At 35.5% G+C, this 16,315-nt stretch overlaps 1 protein-coding gene across 4 annotated transcripts in view; it reads left to right on the top strand.

The window, feature by feature from the left end:
* Positions 1-16,315, top strand: part of LRBA (LPS responsive beige-like anchor protein) — a 764,390-nt gene that overhangs the window by 695,786 nt on the left and 52,289 nt on the right. The window lies entirely within an intron of this gene.

Raw genomic sequence — 16,315 nt, 5'->3', positions numbered from 1 at the left:
AGGTGAGTAGTTTTATAATCTTGAAATGGAGAAGGCCCATTTTATAAGTCTAATACCAAAACCAAAAATTATTAAGGAAATTGATGTATTTGGCTACATAAAAACTAAGTTTGTATACATGCAAAAAACCAATAAATAACAAAATTTAGGAACAGATAATTCACAAAAGATGAAATATAAACCATAAATGAAAAGTAGTTCATCCTTACTAGTAATCAGTGAAATTCAATTTAAAATGCAACATTTTTGCCTGTTAGATTTTTTAAGATTAAAAACAACGAAAATCCTAATGTTAGTTAGAAAACAGATATTGTGAATCTCCAGTTTTTTTCTTCCACTCCTACTGGGAAAGGGGCCTGTTTTCACCTTAAAATCTCAGAATAGTTTCTGACAATTAAAAAAATAAATAAAAGAAGACAGCCATTGTCATATATTTGATGAGGATGAAAATCAGTTTAATCTTTATAGCAATCTGTATCAGTTTTTAAAATATTCATGCATTATTTACATAGAACTTTAACCAAAAGCAGTAATTGAAAAAGTATACAGAAAAGTATGTTAAGTTGTATAGTTTTTCATAATAGCGAAAGAAAAAAAAATGCACATAAATGTCTAGCAGTAGAGAACTGTTTGAATAAATATTGGTATTTCCATACAGTGGGATGCTATACATCACCAAAATATTGCTATGGAAATGTATTTTGCCATATTACAGGGAAAAACATGTTAGGAACGTATAAAATACAAGTTTTAAGTGTGTATGTAGGCATAAGGACAAGTCTGGAATTACAGACCTCAAGATATTTATATGGCAATCTAACCAAAGATGGTCATTATCTTTGGTTAGTGAGATCATGGAATTCTTTCATTTGCTACTTTGTGAATTCTGAAAATTGTTTCTCTTTAAAATCAAGGAGAAAAAGCCAACCAGACTATAACTCTTTTTCTCTTCTGAGGAAGAAAAAGTCTCCTTTTGGAAATCTGAACAAGTGAAGCTTATCAACATGAAGATAAGGATACTGACTTTGCTTTTGGATATTTGGAGGTCTTTTATGATTACTTTCTGGTTTTTTGGCCATGTTCAGTGTTGCCAGGATTGTGACTTTGTATAATGATCTTCATGTAACTTTGATAAAGATGAAGGATTTACAATTTCTTAACTTTTTCTCACTCAGAAATCAGAGTACCTCCAATCGCTTATTTTGTTATTTGATCCACTGAGCTATGATTTTTTTCATACATTTTAGCAATTTGAGTTTATTTCTTTTCCTATCATATTTGAGGAGGACCAAAAAGGTCACTTCTACTTATTTTTTTTTAATTTTATTTTATTATGTTATGGTAGTCACCAGTCACTTCTACTTTTAGGGAAAATATCTTAGATATATCACTGTTAATTGTAGTTCTTGTCATCATTTTCTAAAATCAAGAAGGCTTTGGCCCAATATTCATGAATTCTAGATCTCTGGGTTCACTACTTAGTTGTGGGTGTGGGTGTGTGTCTACAATTAAATAGTTATATGAAGGGCTTTAAAAACATATTCAGCAAAGCAATGCATAATAACTATAAAAATTAATTCAGAATTATAAAGTAAAAGAGTGGAAAGCTCCCATCCCCAAATTTGTACGTTGTTAATGAATACCAGAGTCACATGCTAATGTCAGCTATAGCAGTTCCTGTAGGATGTGGTTTGATATATACAGAAAAAAGCCTCTGCCACAGAATCTCTCACCTTTTACTGATGCTTAAAACTCCACTATTCGAGATAATTTGATTACACATCTTTTTTTTTTTTTTTTTAAGCAATCCTTTCCAATCATTCAAATGCTCCTTGTGCACAGGATTTGCTACTAGGTTTTGACAAAAGGGGAAGTACAGACATAGCACAGGGTCTGAGCCACCACTGTGTAAGGAGTGCAGGGCGAATCCCGAGGCGTGTGAGAGGTTGGAAGAAGAGGTGGAGAGGTTGAAAGGCAGAAAAATACATTGCTCAGGTAGGTAGATGTTGCTCAGGAGCATTAATATGAATAATACTATCTGTGCTTTGTCATCTTGCACCTTTCCTCTGGAAGGGTCATTTTCTCCTTTACTTTTCAAGTAAATACACTGTTACTTTACGTTTATGTAAGTTCAGAAATTAGTTCTTAATTTCCTTTTGAAAATGAAACTTGGCTCTATGTACATAGAAGGGCAGGGAAGAGGAGGAGGAGAGCCATGATATTGCTCAGTTTAAAGAATTATATACAATGGGTCTCATAATGTGAAAGTAAAGTCTGAAAAATTTCCCTAAGTTATGTTTAATGTCAGTGGTTGGTTTTCGCTCTTCCAGATTTATCCTTCCAAATGCTGTCTTAGCAACACATAATCCCTCTGAGAAGGTCTGTTTTCCAAACGCAGCAGGAGCAGTGTGTAAGTTTACATGACCCCAGTTTCACGACAGCGGTAGCAAATCAGATATCTTATCCAAGGAAAAGCATTTTTGGCTTAGAATTCAATCACTTTCATGGTGGGAGTCAACAACTTGTTTCAGCTCTAACACTACTGCAGAACACTGGCCGCAGTGAATCTTTCAGGAAGCATAAACACAATTGGTATTTATAGCATTGTTAACATTTGTTAAATAGTTAGGGGAACGTCTGTAAGTCTGTTTTAAGCAGGTGGGGCAGGAATCTTTGTTGTGACTGCAGTGAGATTTAAGAGTAGGACAATAAGACAACACGATTACTCCGGTTGTAGCAAGAGAGTAAATTAGAAGTATTGAATACAGTAAGTTAAGATTTCATGCAGCCACAATTCAGAGTGTTACAAAAATAATTCTGAAGTATCTCTGGCCAGAAGTGTGTTACACAGATGGCACGTTTGACACAGTGCAGGGCAGGAACTGTACAACGAAAAGCCAAATAAACAGTAAGGATTAGTCAAGTTTTAATTGAAAACCTACATAAAAAAAACCTTGAAATTATGCCAGACTTTCTTGTATATCAAAACCATAATAATAAAAGTCTCCCTTAGTCAATTAAATGAACATCAAAGTTGTCAGTAAAGCGAATCTTTGTATTTTGGTAGTTATTATTGCATATTGCAGTCTTCTTAAATAGGTATAGCTAAATTATGCATGCAGGGATACAAAGCAAGCACAGGGTATTAATACTTTTATGAATCTTTTGCCCTGTCAACCACCCAGGGAATCCAGAGCCACTCTGTCATGCTGATGATTTCTGTCATGAACCCGTTTACTTCAGATACCATCTTCATTCTAAATTGAGAATGTGAAAAGTAGTCTCAAAGCAAGTGACTGAATTTTGTTCTCTAAATTTTAAACTAAATATAAGCTTCTAGAAAGGGTAAGATGAAAAAAATTGCATAGATTTGAAAAATCTATATAAGATTATTTGCAATTATGACAGATTTCTAAATGTTCAGAATAGCAACATTAAAAGAACATTGTTAACAAAGATGAGGAAGTTTACTTAGAATAAATCACTGTTTTGAGTTTTCATTATTGGTGCAAAAAAGCAACAGAAATTCTATTAGTATTTGGGAAATTCTTGAGTCAAGTATAAATTTTTTAAATGTTAAGTACTATTAAACTATGTTCTAATGGTAACTTTGTCGTCTTACCCCTCTCTGTCCCTGCCAGTACCATGTAACTGGAGAGAGTGTGTTTGTGTGTATGTGTGTGTGCATATTGTCTTTCAACTCTAAGTTCCTCGAGGTCAAGGATCATGTCATCTGACTGCTCACTGTACCTCATTTCATTATTCTTACACAGTGGATGTTCCCAAATATTTTTGAGAAAATAGACCACATGATTTTTACCACATGAATGACCAAATGACTGCTTCTTTCCAGGACATAGTTTAAACATATTTGTCTGGTTTTGAGAAATAATTTAATGTTCTGAATACAGTAAATTAACTCTTCTGATTTTTCTTTTCCTTAAGAAATTTGCCCTACATTTTCACTGTTGGCCTCTTTGGCCTCTCAGTATTGGCAACCTCTTTGAAGCAACATTTCACTTATTTTTCTAGGCAGGCTGCTTTATCTACTCATTTCCAGTAGCTAGAGATGGAGGTGTTTTGAATGAGCACATCAATGTTCTAGACAGAGATACTGTTTGAAATTATCCATGAACACAGTGCTGCTGAACATTATTGAGTGACGTTTGTTTCTCTTGGTTGTGTCTGCTCTGACTAGCTGGTTTCTTTCAGATTGGCAGCTGGGATTATGCTGCAGTGGATGGACAGCTATAAGAAGTGGAGATTGTAGTGAGGCTCGGTCAGGCCTCAGTTTAATGTGTGTTTGGAATGTATGGGTTCAGTTAAATGTACTAATGGGAAATCTATGCATATTTTTACAATTTAAAATTACCTTCAGTTTTACCTTACTAACTTCCATAATATTATTGAATAAATATATAAGTAAAAATACTAATCTCCTTGCTTAATGTTCCCTCTCTGCTGATTTATTACTGCATTCTTATTTTTTTAATAAGTTTCGCTTTATTTAGCAAGCTACTCTTTCTCTTTGCTCCTTATGTACTTCATACCATCATCATGACATGTATAGGTCTCCAGATAACCAATGCATTGTGAAAAACATATAGTTTACTTACAAAATTTATATATTTTCCTAAATAATTAATAATGATGACAAAATATTACTAAAATGAATGGCTCCTTGAAATCAGGTAGATCTAAGTTAGGAAATAAGCTCAAATAACAAAATTAACTTTGTAGCAAGGTCTCTGTATTTCACAATTTTTGACCAGTTTATCAACTGGAGTTCTTCCTAAAGGGTTAAAAAATTCTTCTGGCTACTATGTTGATGGAGAAATTAAACTTCATAAAGCTATATTAAATATTGGCAGATTTTTCTTTAGATTTTCATATTTTTTTAAGATTTTTTTAAAAATGGAAAATCTTTTGTTTTTATTTTTGAAGTATGCATGTTAAGATGTTAAACAGCGTAAGATGCTAAACAGTATATAAGTGAAGAAAGTATTAAAGTATTAATTTTTACTCTGCCAATCTTTTCATCAGATAACAGTTGATAATAGTTTGGTACATACCCTCCAAATTTTAGACATGTATATATTCAAATATATATACTCACATAACACATGTAAGTATATATGTGTGTTTATATTTTTATTTATTTTTATTTTTTACTTAAATGAGACCATACACTAAATTCTTTGGTAATTAGGATTTTTTTCCATCAATGTATTATAGACTAGTTTCCATGTCAGATATGTTCAGACCAACTCATTCGTTTTAATGGCTGTGTAGTATTCCATTATCAGAGTTTAAGTAGTTTTGTCCCCTAAGTTTTACTGCTAGAGAGTGCTTGTATTTAAATCGTTCTACATTCATCTGATTCTTTCCTTATGAAAATTTGTAGAAGTAGAATCAAAAGCTCAGTCTTTAGTTAAAAACAAAAATTTTTATTTTTCTATATGTCTAATTTCTCAAAATTAAAAAAAAGGTTATGTTTCAAGTCCAAGTTTACATAGAGTAACTTCTGTTCAATTTAACTTATTTCTTCACCATATTGTCTCTCTCTATTTTGAACATTTATCTGGTTGAGTTTAAAATATGCTAGGGGATCCTGTGTAGCTCAGTCAGTTAAGCGTTGGACTTTTGATCTTGGCTCGGGTCTCAATCTCATAATCATGAGTATGTGGGTGTGGAGCCTACTAAAAAAATTAATTAATTAATTAAATATGCTAGTATGTCATGACTTTTTTTTTTTTTACTGATGAGCTATTTATCTTTTATATTTATGCCTTACAAAGTTTGAATTCTATATTGTTTTTTATTTCTAGGGCACTTTGAATATTTACATTTCAATCTTAAAAGATTCCTTTTAAATAATTTGAGTTAGGTTCATTATGCTGTTTTTTTAAAGATTTTCTTTTCTTTTTTTTTTTTGAGAGAGAGAGCATGCGCATGCGCCAGCGGGGAGGGGGTGGGGGAGGGACAAAGGGAGAGAGAGAATCTTAAGCAGGTTCTATACCCAGCACAGAGCCCAACACAGAGGCTTGATCTCAAGACCCTGATATCATGACCTGAGCTGACATCAAGAGTCAGATGTTTAACCAAACTGAGCCACCCAGGCGCCCCACATTATGCTATTTTTTTTTAAAGATTTTATTTATTTATTTTGAGAGAGAGAGAGAAAGAGAGCACAAACAGGTGGGGGAGGGGCATACAGAGAGGAAGAATTAGACTCCCCGCTGAGCAGGGAACCTGATGTGGGGCTTGATTCCAGGACCCTGGGATCATGAACTTACCTGAATGCTTAATTAACTGAGCCACCCAGGCACCCCCACATTATGCTATTTTTGTGCATTAAAATTTTTTTTCTATTATTTCTGTATTTCATTTCTTAGATTAAGAGTCTGATTTCCCAGTGTTTATAAATGATGCTTTGCCTTTTTTTAAAACAAGCTAGAGATGTTATCCAAACAAAACCATATGTATTATATATAATTTTCTCTTTTGGAATCTTCATGTATTTTTTATCAAGTACATTTATTTGTCCTCTTTTGGCCTTAGTAGTTCATATTATCAGGATTTTTGTCCTTTAGGAATTAAGTACAAAGTTCAACAGATTATGATTAAGTAGTCATTTGATTAGTATACTTTTTTAATTTGCTGATACCAAAGCTAGATTTTTAACTGTGGCCCCAAAGAGCACTGAGGCTGGTCAACCAGACTGTCAGTAAACATTGAGTGGGAACCTGTCAAATATCTAGCAAATCATCCTCAACTTAAGTTCCAGTGTGTGAGGGCAAGAGGAAAACTGGCACGAGTAATGATATTAATGTAACACAGTAGAAATCACTGATTATTCTTATGACTCTTTTTTAAATACTGAAAAGTGAATTAATTCTGAAATATAAAATACAAAGTCTTATTTGGATTTTTAAACCTTTCTTGGTAAAGAATTACTCTAGAATCTTAAGACAGCTTTTTAGAACTTGATTTTGGTAATCATAGAAAATCTTAATATATTACTAAATGGAATGTGTTTTCTTAATAAATTATTTTTTTTCAATTTCTCTAACCTGATTTTATAGTGCTTTTAGATGTAAATATATAAGAGCTAAAATGCAATTTCAGAGTTGTGTGCTTAAAAGAAACAGCATACATATGTGTTTACCTTAATTGCATCCATATGTTTATTTCTCTTCCAAAACCATCTTAAAATAAAATTTTACAACTTTATTGTTGGTTACTAAGTGTTGTGCTGATTTAACTTATTTCCTCTGTTAGATTAAAAAGACTAGTTCTGAGACTAAAATAGTCATTGTTAAGTTGAAGCCAAATACCACATTTCACTAAGCCAAGTCTACTTTTATTTACTTTTATTTCTTTTCTTTATTTCTTTCTTCCTTTCATTCTCTCTAGTGTGTGAATCTATATTCTCTGTATATATGGTCTCTTTCTCTAGATATAGCTATAAAATCATGCAAGTATGCAATAGTTGGCACAGAAAACAGTGGAACATGCAGCTTGTTGAAAATATTTTCATAATATTTCCATTTGGAAATCCATTAATAAATTCTCTAGGTAATATTTGAGATGCTGTTTATAAAATATAAATATGTGGTTTTACTGGAATGTCTCAAAGTATTTGCATAGTCTTTTTTATTACTATGTATTTCAACATCTGGAATGCTGCCTGCTGAACTCAGGTTTTATTATAGAAAGTAGTAACAGGCTATTTACAGAAATAATTGGGAATTGATGAATAAGAATGTTAAATAATAAAGTAAGCTTTTTAGTAGAAATGTTTAATAGAATGTTTTATTCAGTGCGGGCTGCTTTGTAATAGTGTTAGGAGTGTATCGTAGCTGCATCCCTGCTGAATTATGTTGACTTGGGATGTCATTCATTCTTTCAGTAAGTATTTATTGAGCACCTACTGTATGTCAAGCCCCAGAAGCACAGAAATATTTGCAGTCTCTGGTCTCAAGGAGACTTACAGCCTAATGAATAAGGAAGAAATTGTAAATAAGTAACAAGTAAGTAGTAGAGGTCTGTGCACATTGCTCTAAAAGCAACAGGGAGGGATAGCAACAGTCTGGATAAGACCAAAAAAAGAGATTTCCCAGAGGACAGAGATGCCCAAGCTGAGTCTTACAGAATGCAGAAACCACGCAGAGAGAAGGAATAGGAAAAAAAAAAAAAAAAAGGAAAAGACAATAATACATACAAAGGCAGTATGACACATTACATCTCACATTATATGGTATGAGATGAACGGTGGCAGGGGATGAGACTGGCAACATAGGCAGGGGTTATATTATTATTAACCTTAATTATGACTAGTTGGTAATATTTATGAAATGCTTACTTAACCTCAACAGCACTGTGTTAATAAGTCTTTTATGTATATAGGTAATAATAGTATCAAACACTGATTGCAAGCTTGTTTTGTGTCAAGAATTGTTCTAGGGCGCCTGGGTGGCTCAGTCGTTAAGCGTCTGCCTTCGGCTCAGGTCATGATCCCAGGGTCCTGGGATCGAGTCCCCACATCGGGCTCCCTGCTCGGCGGGAAGCCTGCTTCTCCCTCTCCCACTCCCCCTGCTTGTGTTCCTGCTCTCGCTATCTCTCTCTCTGTCAAATAAATAAATAAAATCTTTAAAAAAAAAAAAAGAATTGTTCTAAATGTTTTATATTCTCTCATTTAATCTTCATAAAAACCCAATAAAATACCCACTTTATTATCACCATTTTTAGATGAGGAAACTAAGGCACAGAAGGTTAAGTATCTTGCCCAAAGTCACTTAGCTAATATGTAAAAAAGCTAAGATTTTAAATTAACCAGTCTGAGTCTAGTGTCTGCATACCTAACTTCATGAGTGATGCCACCCCATGGAAAGGAATTTGGATGGAAGGATTTTAACTAGCGAAGTTACATAATCAAATTTGCAACATGAGGATTGAACATCTCTTTGCAAGCCCAGGTGTATTTAACTCCTCTGAAAAAAGATGAAGGCTGCTGGCTAATGTTTATAATTTTTGGTCATTATAGGATATTTTTTTTCTCAATATAATTTTATAGTAGAAGTGAAAAAATGAACTGCTTAAAAGCCGGAACAGTCTCTTGTTTTTCATTGAATCTTTTTAGCATTTTCTGAGCCCCCTATAACATAACCAAATATGTTAATAATTATTGAAATTAACTAATGGGTACATGGGGATTCATTATCTTATTCCATATATATTATTCCATAATAAAAATTTAACATAATCAATTTTTAACATCTGGAACCAAAACTATCTAGATGAAGGAAAGTTCTTAAAAACAGTTTAGGCATTTGGTAGAGTTTATTAAGCTACCCTTTTACCAGTCCACTTTCCTGAATCTTACACCTGTATTTCCTGTGATTTCAAACCTCAGTTGTGCCTCTAAATTTTCTATTGCTTTATACGGAAGGCTGAAGGGAAAAGTGAAGAAAGAGTGATAAATAAAATTACTTTAAGGGGCTTTTTCAAATCATGCCTATCCCCCCAGAGTTTCTCACTTGGCTCTTAAGAATCACTGTATGGTGAGACACGGAAGTGTCATATCCCTCAGCTATGTTGGGGTGAAGAAATGAGAATTACTGTCTTCATTGACATCTTTCAGACCTTCCCTGAAAGACTGGTCTTAGGAATAGCAGCTATCAGCCTGCACTTAACTTCCCATTCTCCCCCTTCCCCACATTTTCCCCTTGTGAAGAACTGTGCTTATTCTCTCAAGCTTGGTTTTGTCCCCAGTACAAACCAAGATGAGGCATAAAGGGTCTGGGTGAGCTTGCTATGTATAATAGGCACTCAGTACTTTTTGTTGTAAGAATACTATGTGCAAGGGACTGTTCTACATGCTGCACACTACTAAAATATATGATATTCTCACCCTTTGTAGTACAGTTGCAGAGACAGACTAGTAATTATTAAAAGTTACAAAAAAAACATTACAAGGAAGCTTAAATCAAGTGTGTAATCAGCAATATGAGCAGGCTATAAGATTTAGGAAATAGTACACCAAAAAGGTGGAACTCAAGCAGGGTTTTCTAGAGAGGGGTAGGACTCAGGAAATTGAAGATGAGGGTGATCATTCTAGAAGGTGCAGTCACATGAGAGCAAATGTAAGGCAGAAAAAGCTGATTATATTTGTGTAAGAAATGACTGAAAAAGCACACTGTATGAGGGAATTGGATGAGGGAATAAAAGTTAGAGATGTGGGAAGACCTTTATTGCCTGACATTAGGCCTTTACCTTTTAATTACTGGAGATTAATTGAAATCATTTGATTAAGAGAACATTGCAAAAGGAGTTTGGGAAAACAATTCTGCAGGATACACTGAAGGAAGAAATTAAAGAAGAAATTAAACTAAAGAGACTATTGCAGGGGCGCCTGGGTGGCTCAGTTGTTAAGCATCTGCCTTTAGCTCAGGTCATGATTCCAGGTCCTGGGATCGGGCCCCACATCATGCTCCCCGCTCCACGGAAAGTCTGCTTCTCCCCCTCCCACTCTCCCTGCTTGTGTTCCCTCTCTCGCTGTGTCTCTCTCTGTCAAATAAAATCTTTAAAAAAAAAGAGAGAGACTATTGCAGTCCTCAGTACCTGAAATTATAAGGGACCTGGATTCAGAAAGGAGTGAGGGATATGAGAAACTTCATGAAAAAAAGTGATTGGGTCCAGTGACAGATTATATGTGAAAGGAGGAGGTAAAATTTGAAAATATCAGTAAGAATTTGAGCATAAAAGAAAAATCAAAATAGGAGTCTAACCTTGACTAAAGAATGCTAGAATAAAATCAGTTTTCCCAGATTTTAGATGTGTTAAGTGTGCTGAGACATACCATACACACAGTATACATAGATGGCCAGTAGGCAACAGTGTAAATGGACACTTCATAGAAATCAGTAATCCTCTGGTTTTAGATTTGAAAATCTTTCCCATAGAAGAAAGATTTGAAATCATGACAGCAGAAAAATATTCTAGGGCAGAAAGTGTAGATGGAGAAATTCAGAGTGTTAGAACTTGCAGTGATGAGTTCATTTATGGATGAGAAAGAATAGAAGTCAGCAAGTGACAGAGAATTAAGAAGGTTAGAGAATTAAGAAGGTTAGAGAACTAAGCTGGGGTAAAGCCATGAAAGCCACAGAAGAGAGGATGTGAAGAAACTAGGGTGTGATCAACAGTGTAGACTGTTTCCAAGATCAGGGTGCCTGAAAAATGGTAGGTGAGTTGTAGAAACAATGAAAAGAATCTAGAACTGCAGTTGATGATATAAAGTGTGACTACAAGAATTTGAGACTATAATCATTACCTGACAATCTTACTCCATAATTTTCACATTTGAAAAAGTCCTTTCTATTGTATTTTTATCACCAACAATTCAAAGGCTAGTCAAGAATTAAAGTAGTTGTGCCTAAGAATTCTGTAGTGTTTTTAGATGTTGGGAGGACTTGGAAAGAAAATTATTATTTAACCTGTGTGGGATAATACAGCTTTTATTCTGTCATTGAGAGAGAATAATCAGACCATTATATTATATGACTTGAAAAAGCCTTTTCCTGAAAGAGGTCACTAATGTGCAAATTCTAAAATTTTAAGACTTTTTAGAAAAAAGTGTTAAAAAGAGACATTGGTGGGGCCCCTGGGTGACTCAGTCAGTTAAGCGTCCAACTCTTGATTTCTGTTCAGGTTGTGAGATTGAGCCCCACCTGGGGCTCTGCGCTGGGCGTGGAATCTGCTTAAGATTCTCTCTTGCCCTCTCCCTCTGCCCCTGCTCATGCACTCTCTCTCTCTCTAAAAGAAAAAAAAAAAAGAGGGGCACCTGGGTGCCTCAGTCAGTTGAGTGTCGGACTCTTGGTTTTGGCTCAGGTTATGATCTCAGGTTCCTGGAATTGAGCCCCACATCAGGCTCCATGCTCAGCAGGGAGTCTGCTTCTCTCCCTCTCCCCCCCCACAACAGCTCGTGCTCTCTCTCTCTCTCTCAAATAAATAAATAAATCTTTAAGAAAACAAAGAGAGAACATTGGTATTTTTGAAAGTTGTCTTACCCCATCATATTTTCACTTCAAAACAATGTAAAGTGTGAAGCAGGATATGTAGTATTAAGACCAGTTACATTAAATTATATCTGTAATTAAGATTTATATGCAATAATGTCATTATTCTTAGTTTCTCTGTAGTAGTTAATGTTACTGACCATTCTGTGTTTGGAACTCTCACCTTACACAGCTTCCATATCACTATCCTGCTCCCTGACTCCTAACCTCTCCTTCCTCTGCTTTCTTCATTAGTTCCTTATATGAAATAAGAATATTTCCCAAGGTTCAGCTCTAGGTCCTTTTTTGCGTGGGTCTCATGTATTTTCTTCCTGGAGCTTAACCAGTGAGTTTCAGACTGTGTGCCAGAGCCCTAAGATTTCTCAGAATTGTCTCAGGAGCTGCCAAGGAAGTTTATTAAGCATGGCTTTGTCCACCTTTAAAGTAGATAGCCCTATACCTATGTTTTTGATATATTGGTGTTTTATGTTATATTTCACTTGAAAAAGGAAGTAATTTCTGTTGCTTAAAAATACACACATATGCACAGGGAAAGAGAAGGATCTAAAACCATTGACTTAACATTTCTCTTAACATTACACCTAAATCAATACTGATCTTTGATGTCAGAGCCAATCTTGGGCTTTCTTTTGCTCATGGGATATCTCAACATGGGTAGATGGCTATCACTATTACTTCGGATTCCACATGTCACATAAAATATATTTTCTTATGGCAAACTAGTTCTCCAACAGAAACTTAAATTTCTATTCATTCCTGGGGCGCCTGGGTGGCTCAGACGGTTGGGCGTCTGCCTTCGGCTCAGGTCATGATTCCAGGGTCCTGGGATCGAGCCCCACATCAGGCTCCCTGCTTTTCCCTCTCCCTCTGCCTGCTGCTTCCCCTGCTTCTACACTCAATCTCTGTCAAAAATAAATAAAATCTTTAAAAAAAATCCCATTCATTCCTTTACTGCTCTCTAAAATATGCAAATTCAAAAGAAAAAGAATTAGTCTGTCTTTTCTTCATTGCTCAAAGTCATCGTTCTCCAAGACCTGTTGATTTTTCCTTAGTCCATAAATATTTATCCCTTTCTTTCAAATACCACAGCTTCCATAGGGTTGGGATATATAATCCCTTTTCTTTTGGACTGGTCTCTGAACCTCTGAAGAGAAATTTTTGTTTCTGGGTGCTTAGCCCTGCAGTATATTTTGAAATCTAGAGCCAGATTTCAGTTTCCTAAAACAATGTGTTCATCATTATCATTATTCACTCCTGAAACATTTCTTCCTTTCCTTCCCTATTTTAGCTGTGTTAGATGGGGATCACGCTGAGTCCCAAACCTAATAATAATGCAGCATTCTGTTTAGTGCCTTGTATGTGCTAAGTACTATACTAAGTACTTTGTAGGTATTATTTAATTTTCCAGATAATTCTGTGAACTAGGCATTATTAGTATCTAGTATGAGGAACAGAGGTTAAGCTAATTGCCCAAAATCACACAGCAGAAAAATGGCAAAGTCAGTGCCACAGGCCACGTGTGCAAGTTATCTCCCCCCACCCCACATTTAAATAGGGGAAAGACATGTGGGCTGTTGGGCAGGGACCACCAAAAGCAGCAGTCAGGGGTAAAGGTGCTGGCTTTGCCAACTGGTCTTAAAAGAAATTTAAGATTCACATTCATAAACTCAGTCCATAAATCCATATATCATGAAATAGCAGTGCTCCCACCTTCTCTGTGACTACCTCTAGGCTTCAAGTTCTCCCATTGTGTGATATTTTTTCTTCTTCAAAATTGTCCTGATATTGATCATAAATTGATTTAACCCCATCAGAAAAAAATCTTAAAAGTTCTGAAATGATCATAGGCTCCATTCCTTGCTTCCTCTTGGCTCCTTTTCTTGTTTCTAGAGTCTAGGGCCAACCTTACCTCCTGCTATATAAAACCAAACTTACCTAACCATGCTACTCTACTAATTGTGTCTGAACATGCCTTGTGATGAGGATGATGATGATGATAGAGATAGAGATAACTTACTAATTCGTTCATTTGATTGTAGACTCATGCTTTTTTTTGTGCTCAGTCTTATCCCCAGGCCTCGCCACAGAACCTAACAGATAAGAAGAAAGGATAGCTTCAGAGTATGAGCTCTAGAATCATGCTGTGTAGGTGCAAATTTTGAGCCTGTCATTTGATTACTCTGTGACCTTGGGCAAGATACTTAAGTTCTTTGTGCATTATTTTCTTCATAGATACAGATGGATATAATAAAGGGCTCACATCATAGTCTGGTTTTTGTAAAGATTTATTTATTTGAGAGAGAGTGCGTGTGCGCGTGTGCGAGCAGGGGGAGGGGCAGAGGGAGAGCAAGAGAAGCAGACTCCCCACTGAGCTCGGAGCCCCACACAGGGCTAGATCTCACAACCCTGAGATCACCAACAAAGCCGAAATCAAGAGTAGATGCTTAATTGACTGAGCCACCCAGGCGCCTGGACTCAAATCAAGTAGTTTAAAGATTAACTGATACAAGATAGTAAAGCACTTCAAAAAGTTCTTGGTAAATAGTAAGTACTAAATAAATATTTGTTGTTATTATCAGCCCTTAATGAATATTTGCTGACTGCATATTGAATGTCTAATCTACTAAGCACTTTGGTGTTTTTTACATAAATATCATGTAATTCTGAATATAGCATGACGAGCTGGATACTACTATTATCCGCATTTTACAGGAGAGAAAATTGAAACTTAGAGGTGGTTATTAAATAACTTACCTAGATCATAATAGAGCTTGTAAGTGGTATGCATTCAGGATTTGAACATGGTCTGTTTGACTTCAAAACCCATGCTGCTGCCATCATACCACTCAGCTTTCACAGAGGGGTTTTCCAGTCTTTTCTGCCTAAGCAAATCATAGAGTACTCCTTAAACTTACTGGCCTGACTACGTCAAACTGCTGTTTAACCTTCTGAGTACATTTGTCCTGCTTCCCATACTGAGAATACATTCAAGGGCAGAAACATTAAGACCTAATACTGCTGTATACATAGTTGACGATTATTGAATGCATAAATGAATGAGTTGCTATTATTGTTTCTTACAAGGTTCATTGTAAAGGACTACTAGTGGTATCCTCAACAAATAAAAAAAAGGAAATTAATACTAGAAAATGATTACATTTCCTTGTTTGTGATACATTAATTGCCTACAGTCCTGCAGAGCATATAAAAATTAAGGATCTGTGTTCTTAGGGATTAAAAAAAATAACATGATGAACATATATATTCGCTTATGAATTTGAGAGGTTTTCCTCATTCATTTAACCCGGAAGTTAGAATCCTGACTATTGTGGGGGTTCAAATAGTCTTTCTATATCTGTGCTTCCTTCTCTCTCCTCACACCTACTATATTGTTTATTCATTCATCCAATTTAGGGATCTGACAGTAAAGAAGATAGATCAGGTCCTTGCTCTCATAGATCTTGTATTTTAGTGGAAGAGAAAGGCATAAACAAGTAAACAAATAAAATAATTACAGACAGTGATAGCATCTGGCATTTAGTAGTTTCCCATGATGAAGGAGTTATTGGTGATTGGGAAGTGAGCATCTGTGCTAGTGTACAGGAAGATCCATGGTAAGGGAGTGCCTTGCGGAGGGTGCGTGCACACATCTTTCAGAAAGGGCATGCACATGTTTCTTATGTTCAGTTAGTCCCTGGTTTAACTGTCTCATGCTTGGATGCAACATATGGCTTTTACTTCGTTGTTTAGCCACCTAGGTTCAAAGAGACTGTCAACAGTAATGCTCTTCCTATGGCAAAAATAATAGCACCAAACCATTTTCACAGGTGCTATGTTTCTTTTTTCCTCCTTTCTACTTCCCAGGATGAAATGGGGCCTATAATCAAAGCAGCAGTAGGTTTTCTCTATACCTGTAAAAGATTAGCTTTAGTCATCAGGGATGATGCAAGCAGGGAAAAAAAAGTGCAAGAAAGAGATGAAGCCAAAAAGGACAATTTCTGATTGTAATAGCTGGTTTCTGTTTCATATCACTGAGCAAGATGAGAAGGTTTTGCAGGGTTTTATAGGAAAGCTTACACAGTACTAAAGGATGACCTCACCCTCAATGCCCTTGCCAGGTGCTTAGACCCACTGTGAAAACATAAAGTTGATTTTCAACGTGAAACAAGCCAGAAGTATGGAATGACATTTTCAGGTGACAGTTGTGGGTTCTACTGCCTATAATTAGCACCTCTTAA

The sequence above is a fragment of the Halichoerus grypus genome, chromosome 3 (assembly GCF_964656455.1).
Source record: "Halichoerus grypus chromosome 3, mHalGry1.hap1.1, whole genome shotgun sequence".
Taxonomy (NCBI): domain Eukaryota; kingdom Metazoa; phylum Chordata; class Mammalia; order Carnivora; family Phocidae; genus Halichoerus; species Halichoerus grypus.
This window is presented reverse-complemented; position numbering and strand designations above follow the sequence as displayed.